Source organism: Podarcis tiliguerta (genome assembly GCF_965153285.1).
Source record: "Podarcis tiliguerta genome assembly, chromosome: 3".
Classification (NCBI taxonomy): Eukaryota; Metazoa; Chordata; class Lepidosauria; order Squamata; family Lacertidae; genus Podarcis; species Podarcis tiliguerta.
Genome location: NC_139536.1, coordinates 4,168,616 through 4,185,340, shown reverse-complemented (window position 1 = coordinate 4,185,340; position 16,725 = coordinate 4,168,616). Strand labels below are relative to the sequence as shown.

The following is a 16,725-nucleotide window of genomic DNA, read 5'->3' as shown; positions in this document are numbered from 1 at the left end:
TCTCGTCCTCTGTCGTCCCCTTCTCCTTCTGCCCTCCATCTTTCCCAGCATCAGGGTCTTTTCCAGGGAGTATTCTCTTCTCATGAGGTGGCCAAAGTATTGGAGTCTCAGCATCAGGATCTGTCCTTCCAGTGAGCACTCAGGGCTGATTTCCTTCAGAATGGAGAGGTTTGATCTTCTTGCAGTCCATGGGACTCTCAAGAGTCTCCTCCAGTCCCAGAATTCAAAAGCATCCATTCTTTGGCGATCAGCCTTCTTTATGGTCCAGCTCTCACTTCCATACATCACTACTGGGAAAACCATGGCTTTTACTATACGGACCTTTGTTGGCAAGGTGATATCTCTGCTTTTTTAAGATGCTGTCTAGGTTTGTTGTTGCTGGAATTTCAGATAGTGCTCCTTAATGTCATTATCTAACCCCAACAGGGTTGTTGGGAAAGCAGATGTTCACACTAGAAGAACTCCATGAAGAATACAGAGCACCAGGATTCTAGATTTTCATCTTCCTGTACGGGACAGGCGTGATCTTTGTGTCACATGCTTTAATGGAGGGGAATAATGTGTGTCCTTCTACTGAACATCTAATCAACACAACACAGAGAGAGGTCAGGGTTCTTCTCTCAATGCAAGCCTAACCCTTGTATGTCCACAGGCCAACAGAACAGTCCAAGGACACAAAGCCATGTGTCACCTTACTTTTACACAAGGACTCAAGAGAAGAAGCAAGCAAAATAATATATTAATAATAATTAATTTTTATTTATACCCCACCCTTCCCGGTTCAGAAAACCGGGCTCGGGGCGGCTAACAACAAATTTAAAACGCTTAATTGATGCAACAAAAAACAGCATAAAATACAGTATAAAACGTGAATAACAATAAATTCAGAATTCAAAAATCAGTTGAGGGGGAAAATCCATCCAATAAACATTAGATGATCACCAGGGCTAGCTGGCTAAATTAGTCCTATTTGGGACTAAAATGAGCCCACATCCAAGCAACAGCACAAACGATCAGCCCAACTGGATATAATAATAATAATGACAATAATGATGATTATGGTGATGATAATGCTAATTTATTATTTATACCCCGCCCATCGAGCTGGGTTTCCCCAGCCACTCTGGCCGGCTCACAACAGAATATTAGAAACGCGATAAAACATCAAACATTAAAAACTTCCCTAAACAGGACTGCCTTCAGGTGTCTTCTAAAAGTCAGGTAGTTGTTTATTTTCTTGACATCTGATGGGAGGGCGTTCCACAGGGCAGGCACCACCACCGAGAAGGCCCTCTTCTGCCTGGTCCCCTGTCACCTCACTTCTTGCAGGGAGGGAACCACCAGAAGACCCTCGGAGGTAGACCCTCCAGGGTGGAGACGCTCCTTCTGATATATTTATTTGGATAAACTGAGCTTGGGGTAGGGAGGAGAGTCTACTTTGCTCGTAGGGGGTTCTGCTTGATTCTCAGATCTGATCCAGGGGAGTTTTGGCAGCAGGCCTGACACCCGGGACGAATGCCCCACAGAGGGCATTCCAAGCCGTACAGAACAAAGGCCCCTGGGATCTACAACAGGATATCCTGCGGAAGCGAGAGAGTGCATTGTACGACACCCTGGGGGGGAAATACAGAGAGAAGAGGCCGTGCCGTTTCCCTTTCCTCACATTCATGCTGCCCAGGAGAATCTTTTGCTTCCACTGCATTGAAATCTGCCCCTTACCGCTCCCCCGGTCATCTTACTTGGCCTGGATCCGATGTCAAAGCTCAACACTCTCCCACACCCCACAAATCCATGCATTAGAGAATCCATGCCTTTCCCATCAAACCCTCAGGCCAACGGTAAAAGACCCCAGCTACACATCCTCTCCTTCTCGTGTTACTCCCCCCTCCCCCCAAGATCCCATGGTGCATTCTGTACCACTTGAACACACTATCCCTACTGAGATTGGCTATTCTTGTTTCCTCCTAGGTCAATCCCCAAATGTGCACTCTGAGAAAGCTCATGTTCCTATGCAGTGAAGAGCACTCCATTTTTATTTTCAAAAAGGACATGTTCAGCGTATCTGAACAGGGCTGCTTTTTCAGGAAGGCAGTTCTTTCTTTCTTTGCAATTTTGAAAATACAGTGGTACCTCGGGTTACATATTACCTCGGGTTAAGAACTTTGCTTCAGGATGAGAACAGAAATTGTGCTCCGGTGGCACGGCGGCAGCAGGAGGCCCTGTTAGCTAAAGTGGTGCTTCAGGTTAAGAACAGTTTCAGGTTAAGAACAGACCTCTGGAACGAATTAAGTTCTTAATGTGGTGTAGTGGTTAAGAGTAAATTCGTAATCTGGTGAACCGGGTTCGATTCCCCGCTCCTCCACATGCAGCTGCTGGGTGACCTTGGGCCAGTCCCACTTCTCTGAAGTCTCTCAGCCCCACTCACCCCACAGAGTGTTTGTTGTGGGAGAGGAAGGGAAAGGAGAATGTTAGCCGCTTTGAGACTCCTTTGGGTAGTGATAAAGCGGGATATCAAATCCAAAACTCTTCTTAACCTGAGGTACCACTGCAATTTTTATTTGATTTCACAATAAGGTTATCAGACGTCCCTGGTTCCTGGGGACAGTCCACGGATTTCCAAATCTGTCCCTGGGAAACGTGGCAGGGGCAGTCTCAGCAGCCCGGAGCCAGCCTGGTAGCGCACTTGGCTCTGGCTGGCTTCAGGAGCTGCCCGCTGCTGCTGCCACTGCCGAAGGGGAACCGGGGATGTCTGGTGGTACAGATCTCCTGCCCCCTTTGTTTTGACAGATCGGGGGAAGCTCGGGTGTCGCGAGTGGGTGGCCACTGCCCAGGAGGGGTGCAAGGCAAGCAGTTTCTCTGCCAGGCAAGGTGCAAAGCCCATCTTTCACACCCTGTGAAACATAAATGTGCAGAGTTTTTTAAAAACTGGGCAACAGCTGCCCACCCGCAACTTCCAAGCCTCCTCCAAGCAGTCAAAACAAAGGGGGAAGGGGGAAGGAGATTGGGGGAGTCATGGGTGGGAGGCACACCATTGATGTTTTTAAAAACCTCTGTGCATTTATGTTTCACAGGGTGCAAAAGAAGGGCTTTGCACCTGTCAGGGAACTGCCATCGGAGCTGGAGGCGGAGAGGAGGCTCCAGAGGGATGGCGGAGAGGGTCCCAGTAGGGGGAGAGGTAGCCCATCCGCTGGGGAAGGAAATCAGCGTAACACCAGTGGAGAAGGGGGGCAGATGGGGGAATCGGAGAGGTGGCTCCAGGACTCCTCGCCGGAGACCAGCGGAGGGAGTACGGGTACTCCGCTGCCCACATCCTCTTTGCGCAGAAGACTTCCGCGCAGGCAGAGTAGGAGGAGACTGGGCGTCAAACAGCTTTTATGCTGGAAGAGGTTCAAGAAACGCCCACTGACGGATTCTGCCAACGACTGAGGCAGCCACGGAACTTGAGGCTGTCCAGACAGAAAGGGTTCAACCAGGCAACCTAGCCAGGAGTGGCGGCAACTTACGCACGAGCAACCCCTAGAACCATTACAGCACCTTTATACAATATGCATGCGTGCTTGGGCCCAGGGTCATTTGCCTCACCATCCCCACCACTGACTCCCTGTTGCTACTCAGCTTAAAAAAAAAAAAGGGTCCCCAGATTCATTGAAATAAATCTGGTAACCATATTTTACAAGCATAAAATTATAATAATACCAAAGCCCACCCCACATTTAGAGCTTTCTCTGAATCTCTAGACTTTCCCCCATCCCCTCCATGGGTCTCATTGCCATCATTTCCCAATGCATGTTGTTTCATAGCACACATTTTTGTAATTGTTACATTACAAGTGTTATTAAAATCCTGCTAATGTTTCCATCCGCTTACAGCGGTCTCCCAATCAGGAAGGCAGTTCAGGTGTAGCTGCAGCTTCCAGAATAGCCCCTTGCTTGTCTTCCAACTGGCCATTACGTCCGGAGCCAAGGAAGAAGATGTGGAAAATGGGTGGTGGGTGACACTGCTATCCCCCAATCTAAATTGGCATTCCCATCAAAATGGAACAAGCAATGGCAAAAGGTTTGGGGGGGGGGCGGACCCACCACACACCACTTGACTGTTATTCCTCCTGTTCAATCAAAAATTACTTCAAACAATGGGAAACTGCCGTGGGAAGTTGAGGTTATTGTCCAAAGTCCCTGGGCCCTCCAGGGTGCAGTTTCCTATTCTGTCCCCACGGACTCCGCGTCCTGTTCAAAGGTGTGGTAGGTGGGCTCTAATGAGCTCCGAAACAGGCAGGAGAAAGGAAAGGAACAAAAGCAGAAGGAGTGTCGTAGGAATTCAGCCTACTGCAGACCCCAGGAAGCAGTCAGGCCAGCTCATAAGAACGCCAGTAACCTCTATTTATCACAGCAATTTCAAGCCCAATGAATATAAATGAGCCTCCATCTCTCCACGAGGAGGAGGAAAAAGTTATATCACCAAAATAGGAGAGCTGAAAGGCGATCAGTCGAAACACCCTGCAAAATTCACCCAGTTTTCACTAGTTGTGGCGAGAGAAGGAAAGCTACGTTGAGTGGCAACACCTCAACACCTTATCCCCAAATGCCATGCTCTCACATACTTCAGTACTTCTAAAAAAACTCCCTGGGGAGCCTATGTAATTGTCAACCTTATACCCGCGGCCATGAAGACTTTAAACATTTATTTACTTTTTGGGGGGGGGGGGGAGCTGGTATGAGAAGTACACAAAGAGCTCTACATACCTTAGTACATCTTAGTACATCTGGGCTGCATCAATAGGAGTATAGCATCTAGATCAAGGGAAGTAATAGTGCCACTGTATTCTGCTCTGGTCAGACCTCACCTGGAGTACTGTGTCCAGTTCTGGGCACCACAGTTCAAGAAGGACACTGACAAACTGGAACGTGTCCAGAGGAGGGCAACCAAAATGGTCAAAGGCCTGGAAACGATGCCTTACGAGGAACGGCTAAGGGAGCTGGGCATGTTTAGCCTGGAGAAGAGGAGGTTAAGGGGTGATATGATAGCCATGTTCAAATATATAAAAGGATGTCACATAGAGGAGGGAGAAAGGTTGTTTTCTGCTGCTCCAGAGAAGTGGACACGGAGCAATGGATCAAAACTACAAGAAAGAAGATTCCACCTAAACATTAGGAAGACTTCCTGACAGTAAGAGCTGTTTGACAGTGGAATTTGCTGCCAAGGAGTGTGGTGGAGTCTCCTTCTTTGGAGGTCTTTAAGCAGAGGCTTGACAACCATATGTCAGGAGTGCTCTGATGGTGTTTCCTGCTTGGCAGGGGGTTGGACTCGATGGCCCCTGTGGTCTCTTCCAACTCTATGATTCGATGATTCGAAGACACAGAATTTCACCTTACCTCAATTTTGTGACCAGCCTGCAATCCGGAAAGAGCCTCCGATCTGTCCACTGGATGAAACACTGGAAAAACTTTTAATGTCCAGATTTCCCACCAGGAACAGGATTTTACGGATTATCAACAGGATCAGCTGCAAGAAGAGTTAAAAAAAGGGGAGATAATGAAGGAAAGATAGAGAAAGTAGTATTCTCTGAAGTCAGTTGATAGGCACACACATATACGGACGGATAAACACATGGCAACTAAAGTGAGTCAGCAATTGGGCTGCTTGAACAGTAATGGAAGAACACGGTGGAGATAATAATGGCCTGTGGAATAGAAAAACCCACACAGACCGTCCAAATGCATTTCTCAATGACAAGGATGAAGATCCAAAAGTATTAATACATGCTTAAGATGCAAATCCGCACAGGATGTGGGTGGCACTGTGGTCTAAACCACAGAGCCTAGGGCTTGCCGGTCAGAAGGTTGGCAGTTCGAATCCCCGTGACGGGGTGAGCTCCCGTTGCTCGGTCCCTGCTCCTGCCAACCTAGCAGTTCGAAAGCACGTCAAAGTGCAAGTAGATAAACAGGTATAGCTCCGGCAGGAAGGTAAACGGCATTTCCATGCACTGCTCTGGTTCGCCAGAAGCCGATTAGTCATGCTGGCCACATGACCCAGAAGCTGTACGCCAGCTCCCTCGGCCTGAAAGCGAGATGAGCGCTGTAACCCCAGAGTCGGTCACGACTGGACCTAATGGTCAGGGGTCCCTTTACCTTTAAGATGCAAAGCAACCACAAACTCTGGGCAAGAAAGCATTTGGGGCAAAAATAAACCATTCCAATGACAACTGTACTTTTAAAATATGTTTAGCCTGGAGAAGAGGAGATATGAGAGCCATCATGACTGCTACATGGAGGATGGAGCAAGCTTGTTTTTTGCTGTTCTGGAAGGTAGAACTCAAACCAACTAAGTCAAGTTACAAGAAAGGAGACCCCCAACTCAACATCAGGAAGAACTTTCTGACCGCAAGAGCTGTCCATCTATGGAATGGACAACCTCGGGAGACTGTGGACTCTCCTTCCTTGGAGAAGGTTGGATAGCCATCTGTCATGTGGATGCTGTGATGGCCTGGGATTCCGATTCGGAGGATGAAACAGAGGAATCCCGGCCTGCACAGGAGTCCCCGCCTCCAGGGCCGGCTGAACTGGGGCCAGGCCTAGATGCTGAAGAGCCTGCACCTGTGGCAGTGCATCAGGAGCTGGCCCCAGGTGAAGCCCTTCAGGCCCCAGAGAGGCTTGACGACTCAGTGGCCACAGGTGAGCCTCCTCCAGGGCCCAGTAACCCTTCGGCCTCTCCTGATCTGCAGAGGTTTAGAGCAGAGAGGCGAAGGGAACTGGTTGCCCCCAGGAGGAGTGCTCGCCTTAAGGCCAGAGGAGGCGGGGCTCCTGGGGGCCGGGACCGCCCCTGGCCTTAGAAGAGGATAAAAGCCCAGTCAGCCCGGCCCCAGGTTGCGGGAGCAACGTCGTTGTTGGCTTCGGACCTTCCTGCGTTCGTGATCCCTGCTCGTGACTATCCGGTACTCCTGTTCCCTGCTCGGTCTCCTGTTCCCGACCATCCGGTGTTCCTGTTCCCTGCACAGCCTCCTGTTCCAGCGTTCCTGTTCACCGCCCGGCACTCTGCCTCGGACCTTGCCCCTCTTCGTGTGGACTTTGCTACACCCAAGGTACCTTACCCCCGGGACCAGCACAGTTTGCTCCCGCCACCTCCCGCACTCCCCCTTCGTCGGGGTGCGTTCGGGAAGAGCCAGAGGCCATGGCTGAACAGGCGGCTGCACTGGTGGCTTTGGCCCAGGAGAACCAGGCCTTGTCTCACACCGTGCAGCAGCTCAGTGACGCGGTTGAGGCACTTCAGCAACGCTTGGAAGCCCTACCGGCTTCTGGGGCCGACGCCCCGGCTCCGGGCAAGTACCCAGAGGCTTTGCCTGAGAAATTTGATGGAGCCCCGGCCAGCTTTCCCATGTTCCTGGCCCAGGCCAAACTGTATATTCAGGGGCGAGCCCGGAACTTCCCTGACGACCGTACCAAGGTGCACTTTTTGATTAGCTTGTTAAAGGACCAGGCGGCCAAGTGGGCGTTGCCGCTACTCAGGCAAGACTCCCCCTTGCTGGCAGACTATACGGGGTTTTGCAATCGTTTGGAGGCCGCGTTCGGCAACCCCCAGAAAGAGAGTCAAGCCAACCGGGCGATTCGGCATTTGAAACAGGGCAAGTCCACGGTGGCCACATATACCACGGAGTTCCGGCTGTTGGCACAGGACTTGACCTGGAATGACTCGGCACTGCGGGACCAGTATCTCGAAGGGCTTTCGGACGAGGTACTGGACCAGTTGGCCACAATGGAACGCCCCACCACGCTGGACACTCTCATTCAACGGAGTCTACAAATAGGCGACCGGTTGGAGGATCGTCGTCAGGCCCGGGGTCGCCGACACTTCCAGTTCACGGCACCAGCTTTTTCCGGCAGCCCCACGGTCACAACTGATTTAACGGAGGAGCCTATGCAGCTCGGGGCAGTGCGGCCACGCCTTTCCCCCGCAGAGAAGGCGCGGCGTCGGGATGGAAATCTCTGTCTTTACTGTGGCGGAAGTGGACACTTCGCTCGGTCCTGCCCTGAGAAACGCCAGCCGCAGGGAAACCGCCAACCCCAGTAGCTGATGGCCCTAGCTACCGGGGGTCCCAAACCGTACAGAATGGGCCCGCACCAATGGACTTGCAACATCTTATGGTTTCGGTACGTTTATACCCTCCAGGTGGGCCCTGGATCCTCACCCATGCTTTGGTAGATTCAGGGGCAACCCGCTCCTATATGGACGCTGCTTTTGCCGCCCATTATCAGGTGCCACTTCGGAACAAGCCAGTACCGGTCCAGGTGGAAGCGATTGACGGACGACTTCTGCGTTCAGGTGCCGTTACTCAGGAGACCCAGCCTCTGGTCCTGTGTCTCCAGCAGCACCGGGAGTTGCGAACTTTGGACATTGCCTCTATGCCCCGCTTCCCCCTGGTGCTCGGGATGGACTGGCTGGAGGCCCACAACGTTCAGATTGACTGGGTCAAACGGACCGTGCACTTCCCAGACCCATGTTCCCATGCTCAATCCGGAACGCTGGCGGCCGCGCCCTCAGAGGAGGCAGCACCCACGCTCCCAGCCGTGTACCAGGACTACCAGGACGTGTTCGAGGAACGGGGGGCAGACCAGCTGCCGCCGCATCGGCCTTTTGACTGCGGCATAGACCTCCAACCCGGAGCGCCTTTACCAGTGAGTCGCTTATATTCCCTAACAGAGCCAGAGCGCGAGGCTTTGCAGGACTTCTTGCGCAAGAACCTGGAGCGTGGGTTCATTAGGCCTTCCACCTCGCCCACCGCGGCGCCGGTGCTTTTTGTTAAGAAGAAATGTGGGGAACTCCGCCCTTGCCATGATTACCGAGCCCTGAACAAAATTACCGTCCCAGACCGGTACCCCTTGCCCCTTATCTCGGAGCTGCTGGAGCGGGTGCAAGGGGCACAGGTGTTCACCAAGCTGGACCTCCGGGGGGCCTACAACTTGATTCGGATCCGAGCCGGGGATGAGTGGAAGACAGCGTTCGGGACCCGGTACGGGCAGTTCGAATATTTGGTTATGCCTTTCGGTTTGTGCAACGCGCCTGCTGTGTTTCAACGCTACATCAACCACGTGTTTCAGGACCTGTTAGACAAGTACGTGGTGGTGTATTTGGATGACATACTGATTTACTCCCGTGACCCGGCTCGCCATGAGGGACATGTCCGGACCGTGCTGCAGCGCTTGCGTGAGCACCGTTTGTACGCAAAGCTCAGCAAGTGCGAGTTCCATCAGCGGACTGTGGACTTCCTTGGTCACCGGCTCTCTCCAGATGGGGTGCAAATGGACCCGGGGAAGGTGACAGCGGTTCAAGAATGGGCGGCACCCCGGAACCGCAAGGACCTACAGCGTTTCCTGGGGTTCGCCAATTACTACCGGACCTTCATCGCTGATTATGCTCATCGCACCACCCCGTTGACCCGGCTACTGCGCCCAAAGACGCCGTTTTCCTGGGACAAGGAGGCAGAGGAGGCGTTTCAGGGGTTGAAGGCCTGTTTCCAGAGGGCACCAATCTTACAACATCCTGACCCCTCTCGACCCTTTGTGGTGGAGACCGACGCTTCCAGTACGGCTCTCGGTGCCGTCTTGTCTCAACAGATTGGTCCTGAAGCGCCACTCTTACCCTGTGCCTTCTATTCCCGCCAGCTCCTACCAGCGGAGCGTAACTATACTGTGTGGGAGCGGGAGCTACTGGCCATCAAGGTAGCCTTTGAGGTCTGGCGCCACCATCTTGAGGGGGCACGACATCCGGTGGAGGTGAGAACCGACCACCGGAACCTGGAGTACCTCCAGACCACCCGCAAGCTGAACCAAAGACAGATCCGGTGGGCGTTGTTCTTTTCCCGGTTCCAGTTCCGGATCCGCTACATCCCTAGCTCTCAGAATCAGAAGGCGGATGCCCTGTCCCGGAAACCTGACGACAACGCAGACACGGTACAGCAAGCAGAACCCACCACGATCCTACCTCCGGCTGCATTCCTGGCCACCCAGGAGGCGCAGCCACTGCAGGTTCGGGTGCGGGAACAGCAGCGGGTCGACGCTTGGGCCCAGGAACGACTCCGGGAGCTGGCTGAAGGGTCCAGCCCACAGTATCCGGGGCTGGTCCTGCATCAGGGCCTTCTGCTGCACCACGGTCGTTTGTACATCCCGCCAGGGCCACTACGGCTGGAGGTTCTCCGGATGGCCCATGATGCCCCAGCAGCGGGGCACTTTGGACGGTATCGGACCACCCATCTGGTCAGTCGAGAGTTTTGGTGGCCCCGCCTGAAGGCTGACGTGGCTCGCTACGTTGCTGGTTGTGATGTCTGCCGGCGCGCCAAGGGACCTACCGGGCGACCCCCCGGCCTACTTCAGCCATTGCCAGTTCCACCGCACCCTTGGCACACGGTTTCGTTGGACTTTGTAGTGGACTTACCCTCGTCTCGTGGCTGTACCTGCCTTCTGGTTTTCTCCGACCATTTCACCAAGATGGTGCACTGCGCTCCCTGTCCATCTGTACCCACAGCCAAGGAAACTGCTCAGCTGTACCTTCAGCATGTCTTCCGCCTGCATGGCCTACCTGAGCGCGTGGTGTCCGACCGGGGCGTTCAGTTCACATCCCGGTTCTGGCAAGCACTACACCGGACCCTCGGGACGGAGGTCTGCCTCTCGTCAGCCTACCACCCACAGACCGATGGCCAGACGGAACGGGCGAACGCGGTGCTGGAGCAGTACCTCCGGTGTTACTGCAGCTACCAGCAGGATGACTGGGTCGACCACCTGGCATTGGCGGAGTTCGCCTACAATAACGCGGTGAATGCGTCCACCCAGCAGACCCCGTTCCAGGCCAGTTATGGTTATCATCCACGGCTGTTTCCAGAGGTGCTGCCGACATCCGCAGTCCCGGCGGTGACGGAGTGGCTTCAAGAGCTCCAGTCCCAGCAACAGCTTTTGGTGGAGCAACTGCACCAGGCCAAGGAAGCGTACAAGGCCCAGGCCGACCGCCACCGCCAGGTGGGGCCGGAACTTCGCGTCGGTGACCTGGTTTGGCTCTCCACTCGCCACCTCCACCCCTCTCGACCTTCGCGGAAGTTGGACGCCCGCTTCACCGGCCCGTTCCCTATCGTAGACCAAGTCTCTCCTGTGGCATTTCGTCTCCGGTTACCCGCAACCCTGAAGGTTCACCCGGTCTTCCACAGGTCCCTTTTGAGTCCGGTGGCCCCACCCGACGAGTTCCACCCGAACCGTCCCCGACCGCAGCCAGTGTTGGTTCGGGGAGAGCCTGAGTACGAGGTGGAACGCATCCTGGACTCCCGATACCGCAGGGGAAAGCTGCAGTATCTCATTGACTGGAAGGGGTACGGACCGGAGGACCGTTCCTGGGAACCAGCGGCCAACGTCCACGCACCTGCCTGCCTCCGAGAGTTCCACGCGACGTACCCCGGCAAGCCGGGTCCGGACCCTCGGTTGAGGGGGGGGCCTGGGAGGGGGGATGGTGTGATGGCCTGGGATTCCGATTCGGAGGATGAAACAGAGGAATCCCGGCCTGCACAGGAGTCCCCGCCTCCAGGGCCGGCTGAACTGGGGCCAGGCCTAGATGCTGAAGAGCCTGCACCTGTGGCAGTGCATCAGGAGCTGGCCCCAGGTGAAGCCCTTCAGGCCCCAGAGAGGCTTGACGACTCAGTGGCCACAGGTGAGCCTCCTCCAGGGCCCAGTAACCCTTCGGCCTCTCCTGATCTGCAGAGGTTTAGAGCAGAGAGGCGAAGGGAACTGGTTGCCCCCAGGAGGAGTGCTCGCCTTAAGGCCAGAGGAGGCGGGGCTCCTGGGGGCCGGGACCGCCCCTGGCCTTAGAAGAGGATAAAAGCCCAGTCAGCCCGGCCCCAGGTTGCGGGAGCAACGTCGTTGTTGGCTTCGGACCTTCCTGCGTTCGTGATCCCTGCTCGTGACTATCCGGTACTCCTGTTCCCTGCTCGGTCTCCTGTTCCCGACCATCCGGTGTTCCTGTTCCCTGCACAGCCTCCTGTTCCAGCGTTCCTGTTCACCGCCCGGCACTCTGCCTCGGACCTTGCCCCTCTTCGTGTGGACTTTGCTACACCCAAGGTACCTTACCCCCGGGACCAGCACAGATGCTTTAGTTGAGATTCCTACATTGCAGGGGATTGGACTCGATGACTCTCTCGGTCGTTTCCAACTCCACATAACACCGGTCTTGAAAGACCTGCATTGGCTCCCAGTATGTTTCCGAGCACAATTCAAAGTGTTGGTGCTGACCTTGAAAGCTCTAAACGGCCTCGGTCCTGTATACCTGAAGGAGCGTCTCCACCCCCATCGTTCTGCCCGGACACTGAGGTCCAGCGCTGAGGGCCTTCTGGCAGTTCCCTCATTGTGAGAAGTGAGGTTACGTGGAACCAGGCAAAGGGCCTTCTCGGTGGTGGTACCCGCCCTGTGGAACGCCCTCCCACCAGATGTCAAAGAGAACAACAACTACCAGACTTTTAGAAGACATCTGAAGGCAGCCCTGTTCAGGGAAGCTTTTAATGTTTGGTGCATTACGGTATTTTGATATTTTGTTGGAAGCCGCCCAGAGTGGCCTAGAGTGGCTGGGGAAGCCCAGCCAGATGGGCGGGGTATAAATAATAAATTATTATTATTATTACTACTACTACTACTACTACAATTCTATGATTCTAAATTGTAACCATCTCCTGTTCCAGGAAGGAAAGTGCCCAGTTTGGAATTATAAAAAAATGCTCTCTCTCACATGCGCTCCCTTCAGCTTCATGGAATGAAGAGTTTCCTTCCCATTATATACATAAAAAAAATCTCCCACGCATTGTGCAAGTATTTCCCCCCACCGATAAGCCTCTCCTGGATTTTCAGTATTTAACACAACAGCCAATCTAGCAGCTGTTGAAAGAATGAATACCTAATCTACATTCCTTTGGGGAATCTCCTCCCTTCTGTATCTCCTAGCTCAAAATAACTCTGATAAGCAAACTATGCACACTGATGGTGCTGTGTGCCACAGTGGGGAGAGCAGCTTTTTCGAACAGAGAAGCAGGCGACAGGTTGTGGGTAGGGTCCCTCCATTCTACACTGCCCAGACAACCGCCTCTTCGTGCTCCAGAGCCAGGCTAAGAAATAAGGGGGATAGGGAAGTGCTAAGCAATAGGAGAGGGGGTGTTCAGCATCCCTGCCCATCTCATGAGAGCCAGCGTGGTGTAGTGGTTAAGCGCAGTGGACTCGTAATCTGGTGAACCGGGTTCGCTTCCCTTCTCCTCCACATGCAGCTGCTGGGTGACCTTGGGCCAGTCACACTTCTCTGAAGTCTCTCAGCCCCGCTCACCTCACAGAGTGTTTGTTGTGGGGGAGGAAGGGAAAGGAGAATGTTAGCCGCTTTGAGACTCCTTAGGTTAGTGATAAAGCGGGGTATCAAATCCAAACTCCTCTTCTTCATCCACTGAAGTTACAGAACATCCCTCAGTGCTGCTTCACCCTCTATTACTTATAAAGAGCACTTTGACTGTGTGTGTGGTTGTGCGTGCGCACAGCAACTCCAATTAGATTTTAAACATATAAATTTATTTATTTCCTCGTAATTTTTGCAAACAGGGATGCAGGTGGTGCTGTGGTTTAAACCACAGAGCCTAGGGCTTGTCGATCGGAAGGTAGGAGGTTCGAATCCCCGGGGCGGGGTGAGCTCCCGTTGCTCCGTCCCTGCTCCTGCCCACCTAGCAGTTCAAAAGTATGTCAAAGTGCAAGTAGATAAACAGGTACCGCTCTGGCGGGAAGGTAAACGGCATTTCCGTGCGCTGCTCTGGTTTGCAGCGCACGGAAAGAGAGCCAGTGAAAGAGAGAAAGAGAGCCAGTGTGGTGTAGTGGTTAAGAGCAGTAGTCTCGTAATCTGGTGAACCGGGTTCGCTTCCCCGCTCCTCCACATGCAGCTGCTGGGTGACCTTGGGCCAGTCACACTTCTTGAAGTCTCTCAGCCCCACTCACCTCTCAAAGTGTTTGTTGTGGGGCAGGAAGGGAAAAGGAGATCGTAAGCCACTTTGAGACTCCTTTGAGCCAGTCTGGTATTGGTTTTTTTAATATCGTTCAAATTCTATTACAGTTTTGCAAGTGAGAGCCAGTGTGGTATAGCGGTTTAGAGCGGTAGTCTCGTAATCTGGGGAACCGGGTTCGCGTCTCCGCTCCTCCACATGCAGCTGCTGGGTGACCTTGGGCCAGTCACACTTCTCTGAAGTCTCTCAGCCCCACTCACCTCACAGAGTGTTTGTTGTGGAGGAGGAAGGGAAAGGAGAATGTGAGCCGCTTTGAGACTCCTGAAGGGGAGTGAAAGGCGGGGTATCAAATCCAAACACTTCTTCTTCTTGCCAGAAGCGGCTTAGTCATGCTGGCCACATGACCCGGAAGCTGTACACCGGCTCCCTCGGCCAGGAAAGCGAGATGAGCTCCGCAACCCCAGAGTCGGCCACGACTGGAACTAATGGTCAGGGGTCCCTTTACCTTTACCTAATTTTTGCAAATGTTGAGAAGCAGCCTATATTCCGAGACAAGTCATAATGTGTAGCTCTGGAACTCCCTGCCTATTGACATCAGGTCTTGACTGACCTCTTTTTCGGCGCCTGCTAAAATCGTTCTTGTTTAGACAAGCCTACCCAGCCATGTAGAATGCTGATGTATGCTTTGATTTGCTTTGAGTTTATTGCTGGCTTTATCTTTCGAATGTTTGAAAGGGTTGCTTCTACTGATACTTTTATAGTTTTATTCTCTTTGTAAACAGCTTTGAGAAATTATTATGATTATGATTATGATTAACTTTACAATCCATCAGTTTGTAAGTTTTATGAAATAAATTCAAATAAATACTCTGCCTAAAGTCCAAACGAGATCTATAGAATGCCTGTAGAAGCCCATTAGCAGGTTCAAGCAGCGCTAAATTTCCTTCTCCGATTTCAGAAACAACACATATCCATTTGTTCCTTTCTCTGGAAGCTCCTCTTAACACTAGAGACATATCTCTGATTTAATCACAGTTTTGCAACAGAAGCCAACACCCAATCCCTTTTTATCCTATTTCAGCATTACTCCAGTAAGTGCATGGAAGCAGGCCATGCCTTTGATGGTGGACGCATCAGTTTGGAGTCTTTAGATTAATGGTGGCAAAAAGTCTCCATATGTTTAGCCAGCCCACAAAGCCCCCCCCCCCCAAGCCAGAAGAACTGATATTAAATGATGAGTCAGAAAACAGGCAGGCAACAGGCTCCGACTGCAACAACAAAAACCCCGGCAAAATGCTAGGAATTTGGAGAGACAATATTTACAGCTGTATGCACTGTGTCAGAAAAAGGGGCCGGGGTGTTTGATGCACAAATCGTTGACCCGGCAAGCAGAGGAAAAGCATTTTTGTCTTTTTCCCTGAGCAGATACACGATCCATCAAGCGCCGCAAAGGCTCATCCGCAGAACAGAGGCAATACCCCGACCTCAGAATTGACTCACCACGTCTACAACTGTTTTGCCAAGCGACAAGAGCAGAGATCCATTTTTCAACACAGGGTTTTATCATTTATTTCGCTCCGCCTTTGCAACCAACTGGATTTGGACAAAGAGATAGTGCAGAGACTTTGGAAGGATAAGCTCTGAGGGCAGGGAGAGAGGAAGATTAGGAGATTCGGTTGGGATTGCAAAGTTCAGAGCTACGGAAGCCCAGCCATATCTAAAGCCCAGCCTTTCCCAACCTGGTGCCCTCAGCCTGTTTTGAACTTCAACTTCCATCAGCCCTAGCCAGCACAGCCGTGGATCAGAAGGTCAGTGGTTTGAATCCCTGTGACAGGGTGAGCTCCCGTTGTTCGGTCCCTGCTCCTGCCAACTTAGCAGTTCGAAAGCACGTCAAAGTGCAAGTAGATCAATAGGTACCGCTCCGGCGGAAAGGTAAACGGCTTTTCCATGCGCTACTCTGGTTCGCCAGAAGCGGCTTAGTCATGCTGGCCACATGACCCAGAAGCTGTATGCCGGCTCCCTCGGCCAGTAAAGCGTGATGAGCGCTGCAATCCCAGAGTCGGCCACTCTGGGCAGCTCCCAACAGAGTATTAAAAACACGAGGAAACACCAAACATTAAGAACTTCCCTAAACAGGGCTGCCTTCAGGTGTCTTTTAAAAGTAAGATAGTTGCTTATTTCCTTGACATTTGATGGGAGGGCGTTTCACAGGGCGGGTGCCACCACCGAGAAGGCCCTCTGCCTGGCTCCCTGTAACCTTGCTTCTCGCAAGGAGGGAACCGCCATGTCAGGGAACTGCCATCGGAGCTGGAGGCGGAGAGAAGGCTCCAGAGGGATGCCAGAGAGGGTCCCAGTAGGGAGAGAGGCAGCCCATCCGCTGGGGAAGGAAATCAGCGTAACACCAGTGGAGAAGGGGGGCAGATGGGGGAATCGGAGAGGTGGCTCCAGGACTCCTCGCCGGAGACCAGCGGAGAAAGTACGAGTACTCCGCTGCCCACACTCTCTTTGTGCAGAAGACTTCCGCGCAGGGAGACTAGGAGGAGACTGGGCGTCAAACAGCTTTCATGCTGGAAGAGGTTCAAGAAACGCCCACTGACGGATTCTGCCAGCGACTGAGGCAGCCACGAAACTTGAGGCTGTCCAGACAGAAAGGGTTCAACCAGGCAACCTAGCCAGGCGTGGCGGCAACTTACGCATGAGCAACCCCTAGAACCATTACACACCAGAAGGCC

At 52.9% G+C, this 16,725-nt stretch overlaps 1 protein-coding gene across 5 annotated transcripts in view; it reads right to left on the bottom strand.

Moving 5' to 3' along the window:
- The window catches only part of EXTL3 (exostosin like glycosyltransferase 3), a 177,107-nt gene that overhangs the window by 104,362 nt on the left and 56,020 nt on the right, over positions 1–16,725 (bottom strand). For all 5 annotated transcript variants that reach the window (XM_083432561.1, XM_083432559.1, XM_083432562.1 and 2 more), the window contains exon 2: positions 5,373–5,502. The gene's annotated coding sequence lies outside the window, so the exon portion shown is untranslated. The remainder of the gene's footprint in view (positions 1–5,372; positions 5,503–16,725) is intronic.